Raw genomic sequence first — 23,421 nt, 5'->3', positions numbered from 1 at the left:
CTGACATTTAAACAGGGCTTTTGGACCAACTATTCAGGGGATTGTGGTGCTTATTGTATCTGAAAATCTGAAAAATGATTCTCAGTCCCTAGGGTTTGGGGTGTGGGGGGGAGTAACAGACAGGGTTGGGTTTTTTTAAGTCTTATTTTTTGTCTATTTGTTTCTTTTATCTGGTTTTGCATACAGCACTTCATTAATGATCTATGATTTTGTAAATGAAGCTTCAATAAAGTTGTTTTTTTGTTGTTTTTTCCAACCATCTGAAATCTTATCTTCAATGAGAAAATTCTTTTGTGTTGCTGTTATGTGACTGATATGATTTTGTTTTGTGTAATAGAGATGGCCTACTTGACAAACCATGCCCTTGACCAGGCTTTATTTTGCGATGAGAAGAGAAACACAGGCGCCTCTAGGTTAGAACTTTAAACATTTTAATGACATGCAGGTGCATTATCCACTTACATGGAGGTTAAGGAAGTAAGGCACGAGTCCATCCACACTGGCATGGCGTTCACTGCAGAGCGGCATTCTGAGCAGCTGATTTTTCTGCCTGTGGGGGAGAAATCCTAGCCAGCGGAATCTCTGGGACCACGGCGATGAAACCGAGGCTTGGATAAGGCCCGTTGGTGAGGGCTGGAACACGGCGCCGGGTGTGATGACGTCACTGGTGGGTTGCAACGGCATTTCGGAGCATGCTCACAGATAGATGGGACTCAGGGCGCGCTCCTTTGTCAAGCTAGTGAGACTTTGTCTGATAACAGCCATACATATGTCTTGGAACACTGCCATCTAGTGGAAAGGATGTGACATACTTTCCAACATGAAATACCCAGAGCTGAAATAATATAGATATCAACAGACTGTTAACCGCCTATGGTTCAACAGAACATGACATTACATATCAACTTCAGTTCCTAAGGTAATTCCAAATAAGAATGGGCAATAAAAATATATTAAAACATTTGAGCATAAAATCAATCTAAATAACACTATTGCATTAATTTATTTGGATTAAATGGATTCATTATTACGAAATGAATAGCATGCGTCGGGGGGGGGGGATTTATATGGGAAGATACATAAAATTATGACAAGTATATATGCCTGTAAATAAATTGTAAATTAATTAAAAGAATGTGTGTATATCGCACAGAGGCCAGTAGTACCAAAGCATTGCAAAGCAATGATTTTTATTATAAATGTATGCGATAATAGAATTTTTATGAACTTATGGTGGTATCTAATGGTTTTTGTGATGGGGTTACGTGGTGAGATAATTGCGCCTTAAAGGGGCCATTGGCAGTAAAAGGAGGGAGGGGAGGGTTTTTTTGAGGAAGGGGGTAGGGATGAAAAAAAAGGGGGGATTAGATGTTTGGACATTAACAGTAACACTATGTTTACTCACTATTGGGACGACCCTCCCACCACCCCAAGACAGGAAAGTATTATTATATTATATGAAAACCATCATGATAAGGAAGAGATACCCAGGGAAAAGGAGGGGGGAAAAAGGGGGTAATTATTGTGGGAAAATGTTATAATATAGTAGACACCTCTAGTTCCTTGTTTAGTCCCCCTGGCGAAAGAGTATTGAGAGAATAAATCCAATATGTTTCGTGTTCGCAGAGCCTATTGAATCGCTCAGCCTCTGAGAGGTTCTTGGGGATCTGTTCCACGATCCATACTTTTAGGCCTTCAGTAGATTTCTTGTGATACTGGGAGAGGTGGCGAGGAACGCTGTGTTTATCTTTTGCCTTCCTCAACCTTTCTCCGGTGCTCACCAAATCTCTGTCGGAGGGGGCGGATAGTACGACCTACATAAAGTTGATGACCGAGGCAGCTGAGGCAATACACCACATAATCGGATGAACAGTTATAAAATTCACTGATATTGTAGATTTTGCCCTTGGTAGTAAATAGTTTCTTGTCATGTTGTACAAAACTACAGGTCTTGCAAGGGCAAAACCTACAATATCAGTGAATTTTATGTTATTATCAAAGATAACCACAGCGTTTCTCGCCACTTCTCCCAATATCATAAGAAATCTACTGTTGGCCTAAAAGTATGGATCATGGAAATGATCCCTAAGAACTTCTCAGAGGCTGAGCGATTCCATAGGCTCTGCGAACGCGAAACATATTGGATTTATTCTCTCAATACTCTTTCGCCAGGGGGACTAAACGACGAACTAGAGGTGTCTACTATATTATAACATTTTCCCACAATTACCCTTTTTTTTTCCTCCTTTTCCCTGGGTATCTCTTCCTCATCATGATGGTTTTCATATAAAATACTTTTCTGTCTTGTGGTGGTGGGAGGTTCGTCCCAATAGTAAGTAAACATAGTGTTACTGTTAATGTCTTAACATCTAATCCCCCTCCCCCTTTTTTTTTTTTTTTTTTTTTTTCATCCCTACCCAAAAAATCCCCCCCCCCTCCCCCCTCATTTTTTCCCCAGTTACCCCCTCACCTCCCTCCTTTTACTCCCAATAGCCCCTTTAAGGGGCAATTACCTCACCACGTTACCCCCATCACAAAAACTATTACATTAGATACCACTATTAGTGCATATAAATTCTATTATCACATACATTTATAATAAAAATCATTGCTTTGCAAAAGGTATCTAGGTACTACTGGCCTCTGTGCGATGTACACACATATTCTTTTAATTAATTTACAATTTATTTACATGCATATATAGTAATGATAATTTCATGCATCTTCCCATATAAATTTTCTTTTCCTCTTCCCCCCCCCCCGACGCAAACTATTTCATAATAATGAATCAATTCAATCCAAAGAAATTAATGCAATAGTGTTATTTAGATTGATTTTATGCTCAAATGTTGTTTTTATATTACCTCAGGAACTTAAGTTTGATATGTTAAGTCATGTTAGTTCTGTTGAACCATAGGCGGTAATATTATTTTAGCTCTGGATATTTCATGTTTGAAAGTATGTCACATCCTTTCCACTAGATGGCAGTGTTCCAAGGCATGTATACAAGGCTGTTATCAGCCAGAGTCTCAACAGGTTGACAAAGGAGCGCGCCCTGAGTCCCATCTACCAGTGTGCATGTTCCAAAATGCTGTTTATTTTATTTTTTTTATTTATTTCAGGTACTTATATAGCGCTGTCAATTTACACAGCGCTTTACATATACATTGTGCATTCACATCAGTCCCTACCCTCAAGGAGCTTACAATCTAAGGTCCCTAACTCACATTCATACATACTAGGGGCAATTTAGACAGGATCAAATTAACCTACCAGGATGTCTTTGGAGTGTGGGAGGAAACCGGAGTACCCGGAGGAAACCCACGCAGGCACAGGGAGATCATGCAAACTCCAGGCAGGTAGTGTCGTGGTTGGGATTCGAACCAGCGATCCTTCTTACTGCTAGGCGAAAGTGCTATCCACTGCACCACTGTGTTGCGACCCACCAGTGACGTCATCACGCCCGGCACTGCGTTCCAGCCCACACCAATGGCCTGATCCATGGCTCGGTTTCATCGTCGTGGTCCCAGAGATCCTGCTGGCTAGGATTTCTCCCCCACAGGCAGAAAAATCAGCTGAATGCCACGCCTGTGTGGATGGACTCATGCCTTCCTTAAACTCCATATAAGTGGATAATGCACCTGTATCTCATTAAAATGTTTACAGTTCTAACCTAGAGGCACATGTGTTTCTCTTCTCATTTGCATATCTGTAGTCTGCTTTCAACTCCCCCCTCAAAGGCTGCCAAGGTTGTTTTGAACTGCTAAAGTAATCTATACAGGTCTCTCCTCTTCATCTCAAAGGCCATGTAAAGTCTGGTTTACAGTTTGCTGCACTGCGAAGGGGTGGGGAGGATAATGCTGCCATCTTATCTTGATCGTATAGTACAGGACACAAGCTGAATATCAGAAAAACTTTCTCCTGGAAGGAGAAAAGCAGTGTTAAAAATGTGCCTATGTCTACGTTTCTGCTATTGCGATCACAAATTTGCGCAATTGAGTTTGACTTTGATGCGGCTGAGTGCAGCTTTGATCCAAGTTTATGCTCTCTGGATTAAAGTCGCATCATAGTAGTGCAGGCACCTTTTCAAAGTCGCATAGATTAAAACAAGTGCCATTGAAATCAATGGGCTGTGACTTGTCATGCGACTTTGTGTGCAATGTCGCATGACAAGTCACACTAGTGGAAACGTAGATTAAAGCTGCATTTAAAAAAAAAAAAAAAAAGCATTTAGAAGCTTTCAGGCAGGTGTCTCAAGTGTTTGGGTGTTCATTTATTTCATCGTCCTGAATAATAATAATAAATTATTTATTCTGGCCACTGAAACGAACGCTCAAGTAATAAATGCGCCTAGCGTTTAGGTGCGTTGAGTGTTTTTTTCTGCCCAGATGTTCCTCTCCTGAAAGTGATTTTGGTGTGTTCAGATTTCATGGTGTGCATGGACACACAGGCTAATATAAAGGGGTGCTTAAAGGCAGAAAAAAGTTGCTTGTAAAACTAGCGTGGTGTTTTTTTGTTTTTTTTGTTTAGCTGCAGTGTGCATGAGGCCTTAGGGTTTACATTATTACAGGTTTTTCCATAGTGCCAGAGAACACCCATGCGATCTGAATCTAGTGCAGGAAAAAACAAGTCCCTGCACTATTTTCTGTGCAAAATCAATGCGAGTTCACCCGTAAAACTGTATGACTGAACTTGTATTGCTCAGAGATCGCATGTGATCGGCAGCTGCGGTACGGGTGCGAATCTCATGCGATCTGAGATCGCGCTAGTTTGAACCCAGGCTTACTGTAAAGTAATGCAAGACCTTTTATGTTATTTGGTTCTGTAAACTGGGGTACCAAAAATGTGTGCTTGGTGTGTTAGGCTGGCCATACATGTTCAATCCCCTTGTCAAATTTTCCTTTAGATTTACCAAAAAACATATAATATGAGGTCAAAATTAAACAATTTTCAATCTTACATGCCCCTGCACTACATAATTTAAGGTAAATCTACAGGAAAATTGAACATGTGTGGGCAGCCTTATATCCTTTAGTGCAGGGACCGAGTAAGCTTGCGTCTACTAGAAGGGGATGGCTTTTGCATTGCTTTAGGATCCTGGGGAAGACCTAAACCCACAACAGTAAAATCAGTCTGTATATGCAGTAAAGCATGCTTGTTATACTCACTGTGGAACCTAAGGGGTTAATCCTCCGCATTGTGTAAAGTTTTTTTTATCCTGTCTTTGATTCTCACCTTCTATTACTGTTCCCAATTCATCTGCTGATGGAACAGAGCTTTAGGAGGCACTCTGCACATGCTCAGTTTGATGGGTATTGTTAGAGGTTTTTTGTGGGGTTTTTTTTTATTTTTATTTTTTTTTTAGAGTGGCCCTGTGCCGATCACATGCAATCAACACTGTCCATACAAAGTCAGGGGTCATGCAGCCTCATGGGACAATAAGGGGAGAATTAAAACATCTCCTGCAAGCTTTAACCAGTGCTCGGCCGAACACTGATAGAAGTCACAAGGCTGCTATATACTGCTGATGAGAAAAGGTGTTTAGCATTTTATATTTACTAACACCATTGCATTTCCATGTTCTGTGGGAGATCAGATATAGTGAATGCAGGCTCCTGGGTTTATCAACACTTTAACTGGTAACTCCACTTTCATGGGCGAAAAAAAAATATATATTGTATACAATTGCTACACAAGTCATAGTGTAGCTAAATGTTATTTAAAAATTACCTTTCCTTTTTAACCCTTTCGTGCCTAAGGGTAAAACAAATGTTAATGCCGAAGCACAATTTTGCAACTTTGACATGTGTTTGTAAAACTCTACATAGCACAAATATTTTGTGCATCCAGGTGGATTATACCTGGTTTTCAGGACAAATTGGGCTTTCATTAAATGATAATGGCTAGCTCCTGATTTATTTATTATCAAAGGAGAACTGTCCCAAAATAGTTAAATAATATATAAGTAATATATATGTATATATTTTTTTGTGTGCACACTTACCTACACATCGATATAAGCACACACTAAATATATATATCCCCCCCCAGTTGCTTCCAGGTCAGCCCTTAAGAAATCGAGCTCCTCCTCACACACAGGAAACACACTGCCACTAATTTCTTTAAAAGGTGGTCCCTGGTCAGTCTTAATGTTTCCTCCGTCCGAAGAGACATGTTGCCTGAGGGACCACCGGAGGCTCCCATCTCCCTAGGGCTGGGACATGTCCCTCATGGCTGCAGCTAGAAGAATACTTTGTGAGCTTCTGGGCTGCCGTGGTGAGTGCACCCTTACCGGGATTGATGGGCGGAGGAGGGATAGACATGTGGCTGCGGGCAACCCTCCTTAGGCTGAGTGAAGGAGGTGACCCAGATTTAGGTTTCTTCTGAGCCCAGGCGTGGAGAGAGGCGCCGATACACCATCCCATTGGTGGCTCCAGCAGGGGGGGGCGTATTCCCCCTGCCGGGGGCTGTTTGACCCGCAAGACTGTCATTTCAGGGGCAGGGTGATGTCATGGGCGTGCGCCGGGGGAACTGGTCCTACCCCTTAAAGGTGCGGGAAGTTTAAATGGTTGACTGGTGCCATTATCAGAGATGCGGCTGCAGGGGACAGCATGGATGCCATTAGAAGGTCCAGGATAAAAGAGGACGATGCTATCTCATCTGCCCAGGCTCCCAGGGATGCAAGCACCAGCGGAACACAGGCACCAGTGGGTTTCCTTTTGTTGTCCATTTGGGGGAACAGCTAGCTAGTGGTGGTGGTTCTAACAGGCTGGGGCACTACAGGTGGTAGTCAGGTGTCACTGGATGTGCACACTGTAGTGGCTGGTTGAGTGTGCCCTTTCTCACCACCATGGGTCCCTGTGTTTTATGTCTTGGCAGACTAAGCCTCCTAAGGAGCCAAAGCCCACTCCTAGGAAGCGGTGTGCAAAATGTGCTACCAAGATGCCCTTGAAATACATAGAACCGCTATGCCAAGTGTGCATCGACAGACTAGTTAAAAAACCATCAGATGCAATCTGCCCAAGAATTTTTGGATCCGTTAGGGATGACATGGCTACTACCTTTTTAAGGATCTTAAGTGTTTTGCAGAGGTAAAAGCTCCCTCTGGAAGTTCCTCTCCCATAGCCTTGCCAAGATCAGTCGCCTCAGGGTCGCAGGAGACAGGGAGGGAACGGTAGCGGCGCAGCTAGTGAAATGGCCACCGACAGCTCAGATTGATTCAGAGCAGGAAGATTGTCCCTAGAAGATGTAGAGGACTTACTTGGAGCTATATATGAGACTTTGGAAATAGAGGAAGAAAAAGAACTTCCATCAAAACATGACCTGATGTACCAAGGTCTTGGAAAGAAAAAGTCCAAAGTATTAGCAGTCCACCAGGTGATGTCAGACATCATGAGGAATGAGTGGGCAGACCCAGAAAAGGTGCCCTTCTTTGGAGCTAGTCATAAGAAGTGGTTCCCTTTCAGTGACGATCCACAGGAGGTGTGGAATAAGAACCCTAAATTGTATGCGCCACTATCGAAAGTCTCCAAAAAGTCCTCATTGGCCCTGAAGGCATCTAAAAGATCGTATGGACAAGAGGGGCGACATTATTCTAAAGAGGGCCTAGGGAACAAGTGTCCCCAGCCTGAAGCCCACACTCGTCACCACTTGTGTGGCAAGAAATTTTGTTTTTTGTTTCTCATAACTTCAGGGCCATATCAAAAATGGTACTCCTAGGGAAGAGATTTACCCTACTGGTTCTCTCCAAGGCGGTCGGTTACATAGTGGATGCGTCTGCAGAATCTGTCAAACTGGCAGCAAGATCAGGCGGTCTAGCTGTGGCAGGCGGGCTGTCTGGATGAAGACTTGGTCAGGGGATCCTGCATCCAAGATGAAACTATGTAACCTCCCATTTTCCGGAGATCTTCTGTTCGGAACAGGCTTGGACAAAGCTCTAGAACAGTGGTTCTCAACCTCCTACTGCCGTGGCCCCTTGATAAAATTTCCAAAGTTGGACCCCTAACAGTAAAATTTATTTTCATAGCTTGGGTTGTCAGCACCCAAGGCAAGACAAGTAATTTGTGCCCCTAACCCATAGACATTTAGCACTCCTTTCCACTCGTACAGTATTAAAATCCCTTATGGTACATTTTAGGATGTACCACTTTCTTTTTGTTCTCCTTTCTTTCCCTTTTATCTCTCTCTATCCTAATTTCTTGTCCCCCATCCCTCTCTCTGGCCGTCTTTCTTGTTCTTTCTCTTATTTTTTTCTCTCCCTTTTTCTTTGTTCCTCTCCCTCTTTTCCTCTCTTCCATGTATTCTCTATTTTTATTCCTTCTCTTACTCCTTGGTGGAGAGGTGGGGGGAATGGAACATCCCAGGATTCGGTGACCCCTGGCAAATTATCATTTGACCCCCAGGTTGAGAACCACTGCCCTAGAAAGAATGTCGGATAGGAAGAAAGCCTTCCTGATTAAAGAAGCGCAAACCTCCACAAAAGAGGTTTTTTCATGGGTGAGGAGAACGTCCACAAGAAGACAAAGATGACCCAAAAAAGCACTGGGCAAGTCGCAAGAGGAAGCCAAAGAGTAATGTCTTCTTTGGCTCTTCTAGTCAAACCCCAAAACAATGACGACAGAATGCCAGTAGGGGGAAGGCTGGCTACCTTCCTACCTCAATGGCAGAAGATGATAGCCAACCAATTTTAGCTTGGACATCGTCACAAGGGGTTACTCCCTGGAATTCAATTGTCATCCTCCCAGAGAGATTTCTATTAACAAAACTTCCCAGGGATCCCGAAAAAACCAAGGGCTCTCCTGTTGTTGCTGGGGGAGATGGTAGACCAGAAGGTCCTGACTCCAGTCCCAGAGGAAGAAAAATTAAGGGGTTTTTACTCTAACGTTTTTTTGATCAAAAAACCTTCCGGGAAGTTTCGATTGATATTAAATCTAAAACCCCTGAACCAAGCGATACAATACAAAAAATTCATTTTCTCAGTCAAGAATATTCTGCAACCAGGAACTTTAATGGCAACCATGGATCTCAGGGATGCCTATATCCAAATTCCCATATGAGAAGAGTCCCAGAGATACCTGAGGTTGGCGGTGGAGATGGGGGGTAAGGAGTAACATTTCCAAAGAAGGGCCCTTCCTTTCGGGCTATCCTTGTCACCGAGGATATTTACCAAAGTCCTAGCAGAAGCCCTGGTCCCTCTGAGGTTGAAGAAGATGACCGTAGTACCGTACCTAGACGGCCTACTATTCGCAGCACCGTCAGATGTACAGCTGGTAAAAGACCTAGTAGAAACTCCACTATGGCTGAAGTCATTAGACTGGATTTTAAACATTGAAAAATCCAACCCGTGTCCCACTCAGAACATCCGGTTTCTGAGATATCTGCTCAACTCCATAGAGCAGAAGACGTCCCTACAGGAGAAGATTCAAGGCCTCCTCAAGGGAGTAAGTTCTGTACAGAACAACCTCCCGATATCCATCCTCAACAATACCGTCAGTACAATGGGCCAAGTATCATCTAAGGCCCCTACAAGTCTTTCTCCTAAAAAGAAACGGCAAGAGGATCTAGACAGGACACTTTCTCCCACCCTCCCTGAAGAGGTCGCTCTGGTGGTGGAGGGTATGGCATGGTCTTTCCCAACCTCACGGAAGTTGACCATGGACGCGAGAAGTTGGTGATGGGGAGCCCACCTAACAGGTCAGTCTGCCCAAGGGAAATGGTCCCCGGAAGAAGCCCAGGCGTCTTCAAATTGGTGGGAGCTTATGGCGATAGCCAAAGCCATAGAACACTTCAAAGACCAGCCAAGAAGTCATCACACCCTGATCCTATCAGACAACACCACAGCAGTAGCTTATGTGAACAAGCAAGGGGGCACGAGAAGCCCCTCCTTAAGCCACATCCCCAACCAGATCTGTCGATGGTCAGAAGGGGATCTACTGTTGCTGGGAACAGTCCACCCAAAAGGGGGAAAACAATCAAGTGGCGGACTTCCTTAGCTGCCAAGAGATCCTGGTTCTCTCAGCTCCTCGGTCTCTCAGCAGAAGAGCCTTGGCTACTTTCTCGCAGGTACAACCTGATGTGTCAGGGACCCCTAACAGACCTAAAACAAAAAAGCTTCAAATGGGCAGCCTGGATACTGAGGAAGACAACTTGAGATCGAAAGGAATCTCAGATAAAGTGGTGGCGATGCTTCTGAGTGCTAGGAAGCCGAACACCAGGGCCATCTACAGAGAAACATGGAGATGGATTTAACAGCTGGAGTGCTGCAAATAACAGACAAAAGATGGATACACCGACTATTCTTGAGTTCCTACAGCAGGGTGCTGCTGAAGGTCCAGATTGCAACAATGTCGGTGTATCTAGAACAGACACTACAAGAAGGCCCGTTTGATCTCTCGTTTTTGCAGAGCGTTGGCTAAGTACAGACCACCCAAGACACAAATATGTCCCATGTGGGATCTGTTGGTGCTGAGGGGGATCATCAAAAGCCCCTTTGAGCCTCTACTAGAAACTTTACGCCTGCTGACACTCAAATCTCTTTTTCTTGTGGCTATCACTACAGCATGTAGGATAGGGGAACTTCAGGCTGTCTGTCAGAGAGCCTTTTCTGAAGATTCACAATGACAGAATCGTCCTTCAAACAGATATGGGATTTACACCAAAATTGACGTCAACTTTTAATCCCAGGATGTAATACTACCTTCATTTTGTAGTTCCCCGGCCAACAGCAAAGAGCAAGAACTAAGTCTTCTATATGTTAGAAGATGTCTTCTTCAATACCTTGAAGTCACCAATGAGTTCAGAGCATCGGACGCTCTGTTTGTCCTGTACGCTGGAAAACAAAAAGGTAAACAAGCGTCCAAAAAAAACGCTAGCTGGATGGATCAAGTCGGCGATACTGGAGTGCTACGAAGTTAAGGAAATAACACCGGCAAAAGATCTAAGAGCTCACTCAAGAAGGGCTTCAGTGGCCTCGTGGGGCAGAGAAGGCGGCAGCCACTCCAGAGCAAATTTGCAGGGCAGCAACTTGGTCAAGATTCTCTAAGTTTGTTCGGATTTGCAAGACTGGATTTGATATCCAGTCAGGACCAGGCTTTTGGTAGGAAAGTCATCCAAGCTGTTGTCCCACCCTAGTCTGGTGAGTACTTGGTTATCCTCTCAAGACCTGACCTGGAAGATGACTGGGGGAAAAGTAGAGTTAGTTCTTACATTAACTCTGTTTCCAGTAATCTTCAAGGGCAGCAGGATCCCACCCTAATGTTTAACCTTGTGGGGTTGTGTTGTATGTCTTTCAGATTCCGGCCTGCGGTTCTCTTGGATGACTGACCAGGGACCTGAGGGACCGCCTTTTAAAGAAATTGGTGGCAATGTGTTTTCTGTGTGTGAGGAGGAGCTCCATCTCTCAAGGGCTGCCCAGGAAAACTACTGGAAACAGAGTTTCCGGTAAGAACTAACTCTGCTTTTTTTTTTTTTTTTTTTCCTTTTTTTAAATTTAGCTGTATATTTCTTGTTACTACCATAACCTACTACCAACAAACAACCCAAAATAAATTCTCCTGCTCTCGACAATAGCGGCAATACCACATCTGTGTATGTTAGTTGTTGTATGTACAGCCCAGAAACAAAAGTGCACGTTTTTTTAAAACCCTCCCCCCCATATATGTCATTACATGCTTGTGTGATTGGTTTACTGATTTTTCCAGAAGTGTGCACTAAGATACAAATCGCATTGAGCATCCCTGGCAGCAAAAATTACATTTTTGCCAAGATACACCTAAAGGGACCCTGCCGCTTTCCTTATTACAGCGCTGCAAGTTCACATTAGATTCACTTTCCACATGGACACAGAAAAACAAACAGCCTTCAGAATAACAAAAGGTAGCAATCTGCAACAAAATTTAGTTAAAGCCTTTCAATATAGTAAGATCACCCAGAGGGGAATGTTTTTTTTTTTTTTTTTTCCTCAACAAAATTGGAGTTACACTTTAAATTCAGACAAAACCAATGCGGCTGAACCTGACCAGTGACCATCCACAAAGGCAGTGATCACATGACCAGTGTCTAGGTGTCCATGGAATGTGGGATATATAAAGAGAAAACATTTTCTGTGCTGCTGCTAGCATTTAAGAACTGTGGCAGGTTACTATCTCTGTCCCTGTGGGGGAGACGCACCCTCCCTCTCTGTCATGGTGACCAGTACATGAAGTGAAAGAAATCCAATAAATCAGTGGTTCTCAACCCTGTCCTCAAGTACCCCCAATAGGCCATGTTTGCAAGTTTTCCTTTATTTTGCACAGCTGCTTTAAATCAGAGTCAATGGCTTGCTATTTTATCTAAAAGAAATTCCCAAAACATGGCCTGTTGAGGGTACTTGAGGACAGAGTTGAAAACCACTGCAATAAATGACAACTGTCACTGCAACAAAAATCGAGGGGATCATTTCCTATAGAGCAGGGATATGCAATTAGCGGACCTCCAGCTGTTGCAGAACTACAAGTCCCATGAGGCATAGCAAGACTCTGACAGCCACAAGCATGACACCCAGAGGCAGAGGCATGATGGGACTTGTTTATTTGCAACAGCTGGAGGTCCGCTAATTGCATATCCCTGCTATAGAGGGTCACCTGTTCAGGGCTTATTCACTCAAACTTTGTTAGCTGAAGAGTGATCTGCATTCGGATTGTACTTTAAAGAGCATTTGACAGGTGAAGAGGAGGCTTCACCACCTGCTTTAGCTCCTTGAACCCCACACTAGCATGCTGCAACTACCTGAATTGCATGCAGGTTGCGTGATGGTTGCAGAGAGTGGCCCCATTAGCTTAACTGGTTCACATTAGGAGGGGTTGGTATTGCCTACTGAAAGTGACAGGGGCTATAATTCCTGCTTTGGCAAATGTACACCCTCAAATACTGCCTCTGCAGTCAAAGGGGGTAGTGGTTGAGGGGCGGTAAAAGTGCGGCACTACCGTCAGTTTTTACTGCCCTACAACCACTAGTGTGAACGAGCCATTCCTTTCAATGCCCCGGGACAATAAATAAGGGAAATTCTCCTTGATGGTGAAACTGACTAGCAATAAAAACCTGTCAGAAGTTTTAGGCTGGGTTCAAACATGTCTGGCTGCGGTTTGCAATCCGGAGTCCGGTGTGTTTCTGTTCACTGGTTCAGGTGCAAATTTTTACCTGAATTCGCACCTGAACTGGACCCAGCCGCACCACAGCCGCTCTGGACATGTGTGAACCAGCTCCATTGAAAGCCAGCCTAAATCATTGGCCAGATTATAGAAAACAAAATAATTTGGCCTCCATCATGGAAAATACTGAAATCCAATGAATGAAAGGGGTGTGGACCAGGGAGAGTGATTCTGGAAGTCCTCCAACAAGGAAACGAGGGCTCTGTCTTACGTGGTGTAACTTCTAATGCACATTGTGAGAAGCTCACAGTGTGCCGTGAAATCAGAGTAAGTAGTTTCACGATACGAGAGGAGCGCCATAGTGGAGAGCGGGGCTCTGACAGGTCCGTCTCAGCACAGTGGGCGAAGACAGACCTGTTGTCTGCCTCCTCAGAAGGGATCAGCAGAGTGATCTCCACTGGAGTCCACCGGGTGGATCGCCCTTGTGAAAGGACCCTATGGCTCGGTTCACACCTATGCATGTGTGCTGGCTGCATTTGCTCGGGCATGGCAGCCCGTTCATTTGCTGTGCCTGTATTTCCTGCAGAAAAAGGTGCATGCATGCAGGCACATTGCATAGTCATTTTGACCATGCAATTTTCCTGCGATATCTACAGCCACCTGCATAGATGTGAACCGAGTCTAAGAGCCTGTGTTCCGTTCAAAACGCACCTCATTCAAATTGCACTGGACTGTGTGATCTGTTGCAGGTGTCACTGTATCCCTAATGACATTTAATGGCACCACACTTGAGATACAATTTTTTTAAATAAGCTGTACCTCTCTGCGCTGACATGATTTTCTGAACGAGTAGTATCCCTAATGACACCCCTAAACGCAGTGCGTTTGCCTGCACCAGATCACATGGCACTGCGTTTTTGCTACTACTTCTGATTCGATCCAATGGAATTTCAGCCCATTCAAATTATTGGGCTGAAAATTGAACCGTATTCCTGTGCAATTTCAAAAGGCCTTGTCCATGTAAGTGAGTAGTACTGGAAAATAAAACAAAACACAACTGCACCCAGTGTGATTGTTCTGACAGGTTAGGTTTTGGTGACAACAGGTGAGTTTATTAGGAAGCACTAATGGTGTCACCTGTGTGAACTGAGGGAGGCCTGGGACACTGAAGCTGATTTATCATAGGGCTGTGAGATTCCAGCATTTACAGGGTTAATAGACAAGTTGCTTGATTAGGTCAGTTCTGGTCCAGTCTGTACCTCACAGCAGAGTCTGCAGGGCCCAGTGCTGGGAGCCCATTCACAGGAAACTCCCCTCCTATACAGGTAAGAAAGCTTTCCATCCATTTATTAACAAAGCTATTACTTCAAATGTACCATTTTTATTTGGATAGCGACATGTGAATTGCATCCATTTCACTAATGAAAGATTGTGTGGTGTCACCCTGCAGGCCTCATGGTGTCTTGTGTTCCTTGAAGGGCTGCAAGGCCGGGGCCAACAGTTGGGCCTCGTTCACACGTTCATGTTCTAATGCCCTAAAACAGTCCGTGTTATAGGTGGAGCTTGTTCACAACACTCAAGTCCCTACTTATGTGTTGTGAGGCCCATAGAAGCCAATGGTAACACATGAAAAGGAGTGTATGATGTGTTTTCATGCATTAAGACCTTGGTAACAGGCCTAGGTTTTTTTTATTGGAGAAATTAAGAAAATGCATATCAACGCATGTGCCCTAAAAAACGGTGAAAAATTTGTATGACACAGATATGGTAATGAAGAGCTGAGCCTCAAAAATAGCCAAACGTGAGGGCAGCAGGAGCTGAGGACAGAGGCAGACAATACAGGGGGGTTTTCGCATGCACTTCACCTCAGAGAGATCAACACTGACCACAAATGGACACTTGCTCCTAGAACAAACATGTCCTCCATATTACAAAACTGATGGTTAGTGCAAGCCCCTGACATTGTGTGGAGGGAAGGGACAGGAGCTGTGTCTGCATTCCACTCAGGAAGGCGGGAAACTGCTGGAGGCTCAGGGCACTTCTGAGGTAATTGTTTGTTTCTGCAGCAGCCATTTTGTGTAGGCCACAGGATTACTGTAAGCTCAGGGGCTGTTAAGTGTTATACCTAAGGCCTCATTCACACGGACATACCGATCTGTACACCCGTGCGAAGGGCCGTCTTCAGCCGCATGGGTTGTCCAGGTATTTTATGCAGGGGTGTGTTGAAATCAATGACAGGCCACTGGCTGCGCAAACCTCCACTGCACATCCCCGAGAGCACATCTCTGCAGGTTTGATGCATGGATCACAACACATTCTGTCTTGACCGAAGGAACCATTCACAAGAGAATGCAGTGCAGGAAACCCATGTTCATGTGTGTTTCCAGAACTACGTTCAGAATGTACTGTGTGTGTGATTTGCTGCAGTCAGTGTATTCCTAATGACACCCCAAACACAGATCACAAACACAGTGCATATACATGCAGCGAATTGCGTGGCACTGCAGTACCATGAGATGCGGTTGCAGTGTATTTTTAAAAGTAGTACATTCACTACTTTTGGTGTGATCCAGTGCGATTTCAGCCCATTCAATTGAATGGGCTGAAAATTGCACCGTACTGAGTCACACAGGAATCTTACAGTAAAGTGGACTGTGTTGTGTAATTCTGGTGTGAACAGGCTCGGTTCACACTACAGCGGGCCATACTTCCAAAGTTTGCTCGGGCACGGCAGCCTATTCATTTGAATGGGCTGCTGTGCCGCATGAAACGCACAGAAAAAGCACATGCATCTTTTTAAAAATGCTGCCGCAGGGAAACCAAATGTTTTTTTTTTTTTTTTTTACCATGCGATTTCCCTGCAGTTCCTGCACCCGTGATCGCACTGCAGGCTGATGTGCATGGGGGTGCCATTCGCAGTGAATGGCAACCCTGCATATCTCGTAAGAACAGTGCAATTCAGTTGTGGGCATCAAAGAGATTACCGCAACCAGAACGCACGACCCACCATTGTGTGAATCAAGCCTTAAATCTTAAGGTGTGTGTGTATTAGATAAATATAAATATACATACATACACAGTAAAACCTTGGATTGTGAGCATAAGAAGATGGTGGTGAGAAGGACGGTCTATGTGGACAGCGTTACCCTGGATGCCTGCATACTTAGATATGTCTGTTTTAATCATCAACCATGTGAGTTGCTAAATGTTGTACCTTCATTAAATTTAACAATATTGCTACACTTAGAGGCACCTCTCTTCTCTTTTATACTCAGTTGTGACGTGGCGCTACTTGTATATCAAGTCAAAATTTATTAAAAAAAAAAAACTTTGCTTGTCTTGCAAAACGCTCTCAAACCAAGGTTTTACTGTACACTATCTCATAAAAGTGAGCACACACCTCAAATTTTTTGTAAATATTTTATTATATCTTTTCATGTGACAACACTGAAGAAATTACACTTTGCTACAATGTAAAGTAGTGAGGACATTTTCACTTAGGGGTGTACTCACTTTTGTTGCCAGCAGTTTAGACATTAATGGCTGTGTGTTGAGTTATTTTGAGGGGACAGCAAATTTACACTTTTATACAAGCTGTACACTCACTACTTTACATTGTAGCAAAGTGTCATTTCTTCAGTGTTGTCACTCTAGGACAGTCTGGGGGGGGGGGGGCGAGGTTCTCTGGTGTGTAAATTTGGGTTGCTAGTCCAGCTCTTCACATTGCACTTGAAATTTTTTGAACCTGTGATCACATTTTATCTGTACACATCCACAAGATGTTTGTACTGTTTTTTAAATATATCCATCCTTAACTGCAGGCTTTTACCGCCCCCCTGGCTGCCCATGTGAGTAAGCCCTTATTCAGTTACAGTGACATTTACAGAAGGAATGGTTCCCTGTGCTGTACACTACACAAGACAAAGAGTGGCGTATCCTCAATGGGGGGGGACATGGGGGATGGAGCCCGCACACTGAACACATTGAGGGCTCCTCTGTCACCTGTCTGCTTTTCACCCCACCCCTTTGCTAGGACCAGCGGTAGGTGTGCAGTCCTCTGATGTCTAATAAATGGGGGGCAGTTCTACTCAAATTTCTGACCAATCACAGCATGCACCACAGTGAGGTCCCACATCTTGTGCCTGCTAATCAATCGCAGCCCACAGCGAAGTCCTCTCTGTATATGTCAGTCAGTCCACAGCGCGATCTATTACACCGATGTGTGTAGGCGCCAAGGTGCCACAAACAAGGCAGTTGGGCACTAGAGAGGCGCCAACCGGGCATAAGGTGGGCACTAGAGAGGTGTCAACTGGGTGTAAGTTCGGTGACAAATAGGCACAAGGTTGGCGACGAATAGGCAAAAACTGGGTGTGAGGTAGGCAGCAGTTTGGAATATTCCAGTTATTAACTATATATTCCAGTTTGTATAGGAAATGGGTTGGCACTTTGGAGCTCGCATTGCCTCCTACCTATCACCTCTCTAAATGGTGCTATAAGGGTAGCTAGGGTCCCAGCCATCTTATTGGCTCTGATGTCTGCCCAATAGGCAGGGCATCGGACACTCATCCAGGACTTCCCTACGTGGACAGGTGTGACCGTCTAGGGGGGCGAGGTTCTCTGGTGTGTAAATTTGGGTTGCTAGTCCAGCTGTTCACTTTGCGCTTGAAATTTTTTGAACCTGTGATCACATTCTATCTGTACACATCTACAAGATGTTTGTACTGTTTTTTTTTCTTTTAAATAAATCCATCCTTTTGACCTACACCACGCAGAAGCGTTTTTTTCTTATTATTACCCCCAAGTTTGAACATCCAGTGGACAGGATCGTTGTATGTATCGCCAGGACATTCTGTGATCTGCATTGGAGTTCCGGTTCCCCACCTCTAAGCTTGGCCGGCTCGCTGCCGACGGCACGTGGGTCCACAGCTTCTGGTAAAAGTATCCATCTCTTGCCTCGGGTAGAGGACGCACTATCCCGGATGATCTGACCTCAACCTTGGTTCTCTATTTGCTTTTTGGTTCAGACTTTTGATCACATTCTTATCAGCTTGGCTCAGTGTGGACTACTCAGCAGACCATGTTGGGTCTTTAATTTGTTGCACATATGCATTTGTTTTGTCTTTTGGATTCAGTTTACACATAATTGTTTGCACTCATGCACTTTATTATTAAGTCGCTCTTGACATGCTATTGCGATTTATGAGTTATTGTTGACTTGTCCATGCAGTCTAACTTTCTTCTGGTTTATTGCAATAGTCTTTATGCACTCAGTTTGTCATAGCAAACACTTTATACCTGTCCTACAGATGTAGCAAGGTCCCGGACCTCTAGAGGCCTAATGGTGACCTCCTGAGTCAGGGAGAGCTGACATCCTTCTTGATAGAGTGGGTATGGTGAGTGTGTGTAATACAAGCTGAAGTGATGGGCGCCAGACACTTTATGAATGTAGAGAGATTGATTTGTCTCATGAACAAGAACTGTGGGAGATGGGGTTAGGGCCAGGACACACTTAAGTAGATGCATTGATAAATGGCAGACTCCGACTGCTATAGGTAGACAGCTATACAGTGGAAGGCCTCCAGCCATATACCACTTCTGTATAGGTAGGACCACTGTCTCCTATGGCAACAAATCTTGTAACAGTCACTAACAGATGTGCAAAGCTGGTAGAGACATCCCCAAAAAGACTTGCAGCTGTAATTGCAGCGAAAGGTGGTTCTACAAAGTATTGACTCAGGGGGGCTGAATACAAACGCATGCCACACTTTTCAAATATTAGTAAAAAAAAATTTGAAAACCATTTAGCATTTTCCTTCCACTTCACAATTATGTGCCACTTTGTGTTGGTCTATCATAATAAAATCCCAATAAAATACATTTACATTTTTGGTTGTAACATGACAAAATGTTGAAAATTTCAAGGGGTGTGAAAACTTTTTCATGGCACTGTATATATAAATATTGGACTGTTTAGGTCTTTTACCTACCTGCTTCTGTTCTGCGGATGGTAATTTTGGCAATGACCTCAGCCTACGGAGTGGTAGGGCCTGCCTACTAATTAGGCAAACACAGCACCACATGCATCTTTTAATAAAAAGGTCATACGTGGATCAAAATTTTAAATGTGGCCAGTACCATGTATGGGCAGGCTGGTTGTGCAGAAGTTTATCTACTGATCGACTTCTGTGCAACCAGTCCGTTGGAAATTTTCTGCATGTTCAGTGTATTCTGATGGCTGAGAAGTCTCCCTGCTGTCAGAATAGAATACTTCAGGTGGATTGATTCCACCATCTGCATCAAATGTATTGATGGAGGAATCCAGTCATTTTGTTTCGTTCGATCCACTGGTTAAATGAATAGTGTAGGGGCTGCCTTAGTCTTACATTCTTGGTGATAACTGGACAATACGTGTGTTTTGGTCAGATTTAGGCAAAGCAAAAAAAAAAAAAACGGGGCATGCTCAACCTGTGGCCCTCCAGCTATTGTGAAACTTCAAGTCCCATGAGACATTACATGGCTAAGGCCGTGTACACACGGGCGGACTTTTCGACCAGACTGGTCCGACGGGACGAATCCGTCCGACAATCCGACCACGTGTGGACTTCATCGGACCCGCAGCTGACTTTTTCGGTCAAAAATCAGACGGACTTTAGATTTGGAGCATGTTTCAAATCTTTCCGACGGACTCGAGTCCGGTCAAAAAATCCGCTCGTCTGTATGCTAGTCCGACGGACGAAAACCGACGCTAGGGCAGCTATTGGCTACTGGCTATCAACTTCTTTATTTTAGTCCAGTGTACGTCATCGCGTACGAATCCATCGGACTTTGGTGTGATCGTGTGTAGGCAAGTCCGTTCGTTCCAAAGTCCGTCGGAAAGACCGTTGGACCTTTGATGCCGAAAAGTCCGCCCGTGTGTACACGGCATAACAGTTACACGCATGACTCCCAAAAGCAGACGCGTGATGAGATTTGTAGCTCCGCAACAGGTAGAGGGCCACAGGGTGAGCACCCATGTCTTACATCCTCTGTGCAAACTTCTGGGGAAAAACAATTGTTGCTATGGGTGTAGGGAAGTGGAATGGTATGGTTTTTTTTTTTTTTTTGTTTGTTTTTTATCAGGTAATGCTGGCTCAACACAGCAATATTTAAGCAATTTCAAAAACGTTCAGGCAGCTTTTCATCAAAAATGCTATTGCCACCACTAAGGCTGGCCATACACATGTAAAGTCTAACAGATGTCTCCCATCCTATAGAGCACAGCCAGCAGCAGTCTGAATACTTGCGCTGCATCTGACTAGATTCTGCTGCAATCCAGCCAACAATGTTCTACGTGACTCGCTTTTTTTTTTTTTTTATTTCTTCCGGGTGGAGATGTTGGATGGGAGGGGGTTGACAGGGCTACCCATTAAGCAAATGTTCACTGGTTCATCAGGAACCTACTGAAACATACCTACATCCATACCTGGCTGATTCCTGTAGAAACGGTAGCTACTTCAGTAATCCTTGCTGTCTTATCTATCCTTTGCCAAGCAGCTGCCCTGCTGCATAGTAACCACAGGGTGTCCCCCGCTCAGCGCAGGCACCAGAGCGTGCTCTGTATTTTTCTGAATGAATACAAAGCATTCTCTGATTGGACATGGTGGAGGCCGCTCCACTCACAAATTGCTTTGCATTCATTGATAAAAATGCAAAACATGAATGGTGGTTACTGTGCAGTAAGGAAGCCGCTAGGCAAGAGATCTAGTATACAGCAAATACACATTCCATATCTGCCGATCCCTGTGCAGTAGCTGCCACTGGACAAATGTAACCATGTAAAAAAAAAAAAAACATGCCTAAAATTCAGCCTGGATCTGCCATTTGTGTAGCCAGCATAACTCCAAGAAAAACGTTTTATCTTTTTATGCATTCTTTGTTTTCTTTCTTATACTTTTGTAAGTGAAATAAAATAACGGTATAAGTTTAATGACCATAGATAGCAACAGTATACAGTGAGGAAAAAAAGTATTTGATCCCCTGCTGATTTTGTACGTTTGGCCCACTGGCAAAGAAATGATCAGTCTATAATTTTATTGGTAGGTTTATTTTAACAGTAAGAGACAGAATTACAACAAAAATATCCAGAAAAACGCATTTGAAAAAAGTTATACATTGATTTACATTTTAATAAGAATTGTACATTGAGGGTCCCCCACAAGAGGGTTGGGACTTTAAAGGCAACTGGATATAATAGAAAAGGCAATAAATCTAAAAATCAATATAGTTTATTATTGTGTCAAATTTAAAAGAGTGCCTATAACTATTGCAACTGACTCATTAGTAACAGCAGTGACCTAAAAAAAGAGTCATCAAAATACAAACAGACATGGTCTCCTGTTTAAGAATGAGAAAAGAGCACAAATATCAATATACAAACAGATATGGTCACCTCTTGTGAAAGAGAAGAGTCCGACGCGTTTCAGGAGCGTGTCCTTTTTTTTTTTTTTTTGTTTTTTTGTTATTATTATTTTTATTTTGTCTATATAAGGATTCATACTAAAAACCTTACTATACTCTCCATTGGCTAATCCTAAAGAATCTTGACGTTTAATTCATGCATGGCAGTTTTTTTATATAGGAGAAATTTCTTGTAGTGACGTGGAGCCACGGTACGGTGTCACCACACAGCCGCACTTTGAACCTATGTACCCATTTTGGTCATTACAGCAGCCGATCGGCATCGGCTCTTCAATGGCGCCGATAACTTCCACTGCACGTGCGCGCACAATATATCCATCTAGTACGATGCGCACGCACACAGCATTACACACGCGCTGTTGTCAAAGTGGCATTGCCCCCCTTGTTGTGACGCATGGCGTCACACATTTCCAGGGATCCGATGCTGATACAAATCAGCTGTTCATGCACTGCCACGCAGACGCGGTGGACTCCTTACACTCATATAAAGCCAGGCATCGGCACGGTCACAATTCAGGCCAATTGCTGATGGGATGGCGACTCTGTAATCTAGATACTTGCCCTGATCTTAACCTATGGTATGTACCTTGATCATTATATTGCATGACAAGTTTTAAACCCACTGGCACTCGATACTTTATGTATTACCAATATTCATTGGACACATATGATGGCGGGCTTTAACCCCTTAAAGGTCTTTTTATACCATAATTAAGGAACAATCAATCCTATATAGAGATTTTTTTTCTGCTCTATAAGTACAATTTTTATAATATATTAAAGCCTTATAGAATACTTTTCCTTCATTTGGAAATACATAATCTATACATAATTGATTGTTTCAATATATATTTTTGATATGTAGATTAAACACACTCGTCTATGTAAGATGAATAGCTTTCTCCTCTTTGAAGGAAAGCTTGTGTATTATACTTAAAATCTTTTTTCGATCACACAGGTATACCATAGGTTAACTTGAAATCCTTATGATAGGGCACTGCTCAGTGCTACACCACACTGCTGTGGCTACATACAACATACATCAACTGAGTGCTACCTTATACTGCCTGATCATAGTGGACTACTTCAATCTTCTTTTCTGGATTTGCTTCTTGTCCAATTTTATCTAGCGAACATTTATCAGCAAACACGTCCAGTTCTTGTATCAGGTTATCATCTTTATTTAATATTTCACTTTTTTTTTTTTTTTTTGGGCCTGTTCATGGTCGACTTGCCTTGTTTGCCTCAGCGATGCTCCTCTTATCTCCTGTCCCCACATTGTTCAACTCTGATGAATGCATTTTTCTTATAGATGCACACCTGTCTCCACATATAACAAGCCCCTGAAGAAAGGACAAGCTCTTGAAACGCGTCGGGCTCTTCTTCTCTTTCACAAGAGGAGACCATGTCTGTTTGTATATTGATATTTGTGCTCTTTTCTCATTCTTAAAGAGGAGACCCTATCTGTTTGTATTTTGATACCTCTTTTTTTATGTCATTGCTGTTACTAATGAGTCATTTGCAATAGTCATATGCACTAACTCTTTTAAATTTGACACAATAATAAAATATATTGATTTCTAGATTTATTGCCTTTTCTATTATATCCAGTTGCCTTTAAAGTCCCAACCCTCTTGTGGGAGGACCCTCAATGTACAATTCTGTATTAGGGATGATGGCAACATTGTGGTCTACTTTTGGTGAAATATTCAGTCTAGTACATTTTAATGAGTGAAATAAGTATTTGACCTCTTCGCTAAACATGACTTGTTGGCAATTACAGAGGTCAGACGTTTCTTGTAGTTGGGCACCAGGTTTGGGCACATCAGACGGGCCT

The sequence above is a fragment of the Aquarana catesbeiana genome, linkage group LG11 (assembly GCF_042186555.1).
Source record: "Aquarana catesbeiana isolate 2022-GZ linkage group LG11, ASM4218655v1, whole genome shotgun sequence".
NCBI lineage: Eukaryota > Metazoa > Chordata > Amphibia > Anura > Ranidae > Aquarana > Aquarana catesbeiana.
The sequence above is the reverse complement of the archived record's forward strand: the minus strand, read 5'-3'. Positions refer to the sequence as shown.